The sequence below is a fragment of the Nannobrachium achirus genome (genome assembly GCF_963921795.1).
Source record: "Nannobrachium achirus genome assembly, chromosome: 3".
Classification (NCBI taxonomy): Eukaryota; Metazoa; Chordata; class Actinopteri; order Myctophiformes; family Myctophidae; genus Nannobrachium; species Nannobrachium achirus.
Window position 1 is genome coordinate 18,856,864 of NC_137812.1, and position 5,043 is coordinate 18,861,906.

Genomic DNA, 5,043 nt, shown 5'->3' on the forward strand with positions numbered 1-5,043 from the left:
TTTAGATGGGACAATGCATATTAATGAACATTACATGAAGAATGTAAATACACCGGATTTAGAATGATACAAATCTTTGTCCGCAGTCCCCAAACATCAAACATCAACAATACTGACATAACACGGCACAATAAGTATGCAAATACAAAATACATTTAGAAAACAGTAGAAAAGAAATAAGAAAAAGAGAATAAGAAAAGATTTAAAACTAATTCTAGGGTAGACCTACTCTATTGTGGACCGACAAGTCATACATGATCACAAGCGTGGCAGGTAGTAGGTGTGATAGGTGTTTTTTATCGAATAACTTCAATGTTTGTTTATAGATTTTGTGGAGTGTTTGCATAGCTGTACAGCTGAGACTAAGTTCTGTACAAGATGAGACAATGTACACAACGTATAACTACATGTATACAATTTTGATGACACCTAAATATTTTAAAACTTAATTCCAATCTCAGTCTGTCATTTCACTATAATCTCTCCGGTGGGGGGTGTAATTTCTTCTGATAGAAAAAATAAAAAATTAAGATAAAAGTTATATAGGAAAGATTCGGCCAAACAATTAATTTCTTAGGCTGGACTCACACATATGCGTGAAACATCTTCGTATCGTCTGAGAATGGCCACAGGGGGCGCCGTACTAATGCATTGTCAATGGAAGGTTGTTTGGTTTTTTGTCGTTGCCGTGTCTTTAGCTCAACCACAGCCTGTCTTTTGGCCAAGAGACACGGCAACGACAAAACACCAAACAACCTTCCATTGACAATGCATTAGTACGGCGCTCCCAGTGGCCATTCTCAGACGATAAGGAGAAGATGTTTCACGCAAATGTCTGTACGGCGCCTTAGAGTAAGGACGCAGTTTTTTGTTTGGATTGTGTATGAACACATGTGATCATTGCAGGTCATCTCAACTTCAGGGGAATCCACTTGAAAGTGTACCATTACACCAGAGTTATCAATAAAGATCACCTTGATGTAGCTGTCTATTGAAGTATAAGCTCAGATTGATAGGGTACTGTAGTAGAGATGTTTGATAATGGGGTGCCATTTGTAGTAGTATGGCATGTTGTTAAGAAGGTTGATGATTGTCTTTAATAGGCTGAGAGCCAATCAAAAATTACACTTTTGCTTCACTGCAGTGTGGTCCTCTGCTCTGCCCCTTGGCTCTCTGCTTGCATCCAACAAACCTTATAAAAGGATGAAACAGAGATGTGTTACAATAATACAGTGCTGGGGTGGGGATAACAATAGTAGTTCCTCTGCTTCTGCCCACCACTGTGGCAGGATTGTGTTGGTATAAGCCATTTGTGCACATGTGTTGTCCCAAACACAGTCCGTCACTTTCATCTCTTTGGGGATTCCAGAGGTCTCTCAATGACTCAAAAGGGTTTTTATGAATGCAGCCATTATCAAAATGTCAATTACTGTCAAAAACCAACGAATTCCTCACAACGTAATGGGTGAAATACTCAAGCTATATGTTCAAGTTCAAGTTCAACTTTATTGTCACAACACAATTACAAGTAAAGGTGAGGTGAAATGCTTGTTTATGCAGGCTTCCACATTTGTAGCTCAGAGCAAGAAGAGAAATAAAGTAAAGCAATAAGAATGTGAAGCCTAGTAATAAAATCAGTATATTGTAAAAAGAGGACCTAGAATAAAGTGCAATCAGTATAGTGTAAAATCAGTATCATGTTAAAAAGCAAAACAGTTAAGCACTAGCAGTCGACTTAGATTGTCCTCAGGTTTCGTTCAGCAGCCTTATGGTTGCTACATAAAAACTCTGCCACAGTCTTTTGTTGTGGCTCATATGCATTCCTGGTTTAGGAATCAAGAGCTTATAAGAAGAATACTTCATGGATATCTTATTAGCATTTGTCTGAATAGCTCAAATACAATTTAATGTTTCTACTGATAGTTACCAGGGTGAAGCACTGTGGTTACGCTTGTAGTACCACAAGGCAAGACCGACAGCAACAGCAATGATGCAAAAAATGAATAAAGTCCAACATGCAGTAGTGCAGCCTCCTAAAGGAACAGAAGACAGGGGGAAAAGACTCAAACTCCTTAACAATCCATTTGTGGTGTGTGTGTGTGTGTGTGTGTGTGTGTGTGTGTGTGTGTGTGTGTGTGTGTGTGTGTGTGTGTGTGTGTGTGTGTGTGTGTGTGTGTGCGTGCGTGCGTGCGTGCGTGCGTGCGTGCGTGTGTGCGTGCGTGCGTGCGTGCGTGTGTGCGTGCGTGTCCACTGAACTGTGGTCATGTTGATGGACAGAGTTCATGCATATGTCTCACCTGTAGCATGGTACACATAGAGAGAGGCATGTTGTCGTCCATAAGGGTTGGAAGCCTCACAGACGTAGAGACCTGCCAGGTCAGAGGTGAGGCTGATGAACTGTAGTCTGCTTCCCTCTGCACTGATCCCAGACCTGGGCAACGACTGGTTCATTCTAGAACACACACACAGCATGACTGGTTCATTCTAGAACACACACACAACATGACTGGTTCATTCTAGAACACACACACAGCATGACTGGTTCATTCTAGAACACACACACAACATGACTGGTTCATTCTAGAACACACACACAGCATGACTGGTTCATTCTAGAACACACACACAGCATGACTGGTTCATTCTAGAACAGACACACAACATGACTGGTTCATTCTAGAACAGACACACACATCATGACTGGTTCATTCTAGAACACACACACAACATGACTGGTTCATTCTAGAACACACACACAACATGACTGGTTCATTCTAGAACACACACACATGACTGGTTCATTCTAGAACACACACACAACATGACTGGTTCATTACACACACACAACATGACTGGTTCATTCTAGAACACACACACAACATGACTGGTTCATTCTAACACACACACACACACACACACACACACACACACACACAATGACTGGTTCATTCTAGAACACACACACAGCATGACTGGTTCATTCTAGAACACACACACAGCATGACTGGTTCATTCTAGAACAGACACACAACATGACTGGTTCAGTCTAGAACAGACACACGGCAATGCTCAGGATGAGGGAATCCCACACAGAACATGAAACAGTGTCACATTTTGAAATAGAATGAATAGAAAATGGACAACGCAAAACAAATCTTTTTGGAGTACCTGCTCCAGATGTACGTGGCTTTTGGATTGGAATCAGACACACATTCAAACACATCTTTGGTTGTTTTATAGATGGTCACTGACAGAGGTGCATCTGCAAGAAGGAAGATGAAATGGACATGTGAAAATGCCTGGCTCCAGCCCCTGAATCGCTAGCCACTCCCATTAACAAAACTGAAACGAAATGAAAATTCAGGCTGAGTGTCAGGCTACATACAATATATTGTATGCCCATTATGCCCATACATGGAGATCCCTATCTGAACCAGCCACACAGATATGGGCCATGTCTTGGCCATCTGGCCAGTGATATATATCGATGACATCAGGGATCTTCATGCATGGGCATAAAAGGGATTCTGGGGAATACCCATATATGGACTTTTACATAGGTGATGTCACCTGTGATATCACCTGTGATGTCACAGTGATGTGTCAAGGGAACCAAGTCAACCAACGCATTAGACTGTAAAAATGTGTACACACGGCTGTAAAAATGTGTGCACACACGGCTTCACGTCTACACGCAGACAAGCTGTGACATTTCTTTATTTTTTTAAGATTTGTTTTGGGGATTTAATGCTTTATTGGATGGTACAGTAGACTGACAAGAAACAGGGGGAGAGATGGGGGGAGACATGCGGCAAAGGTCGTCCGGATCGGGAATCGAACCGGCAACGCCGCCAGGCATCAATGCCTATATGGTATGCGCTTAGACCAGTAGGCCACCGTGCGCCCCAGCTGTGACATTTCTCAATGTAAACTGCGACCTTCGGTCGCAATTATACTTCACATGTTAAGACTTGGTTTTGTTAGAACCCATATGCAACCACTCAGGAGTCAAAAAGGAGTTAAGGCCTCGCAGGGCGTTTTAATGTTCAAAGCAGGCAGGTATAGATATAATATATAAATCTACATAAATATATATATATACAATAGTGGCACGAGAAGTAGTATATATATATATGTAGATATTATATAATATAAAACTATACTTAAGTTGGGGGATTTCCAAAAGAGTGGTCTGAGTCCAAGCGTGGGTCGGTAGCCAAACAAAGGAATCCAGGACAGCGGTGATGGCAGGTGGTAGCACTGCAGATAGCCGGGTCTGGAGAGTGAGAAAAAACTATTAGCTTGCAGCTTGCAACAAAAAGGCAGAAAAGCTCAACACCGTACGAATAGCAACAATGTAGCTAAAGCTAATACTTGCCAGGTAATTCTCTGGGAAGTTCTGGCGAGGAGTGGCGGTGAAGCTGGGGTTCTTGAAGACTCTGGTGTTGATTGGAGAATGGGAGCAGGTGTGCTGTCCACACCCAGCCTGCTCATCACCGGAGTGGAAAAACACTGAGTTGAGTGTCTAGGTGGCAGTGTGAGGATAGTGCACTGGCGCGCTCCAGAGGTAGAAGGTGGAGGTGAAGGGTTCGAAACCGTAACATCACAGGGGCAATAATACCAGTAAGACTCCCTAATCGGGAGATAAGCGACCGTTGGTCGCTTATCTCCACAAATAGGCCAAAAGTTTGTTTTACCAATTATTACACTCTATGTGAACATTTACATCAACAAATCCCAAGTACTATGCAGAACGACCCATTTCAAGTTTTTAATGTACAACAATATTTAGAAAATAGGTCTACAAGCTGACAGTCCTCGTCCCTTATATTCCCATAGGTTATATGGAGATCTCAGTGTTTGTCAGTCCTTGTTCATTTATGCCCATATATGGACATCTCTATATCTACTGTAACAGTCCTCCTTTATGCCCATATATGGAGATCTCTTAACTGTAAGTCCTTGTCCCTTTTATGCCCATATATGGATATTCCTGATGTCATCAGTATATGAACATATATGGGCTTTCTGATATGCCCATAT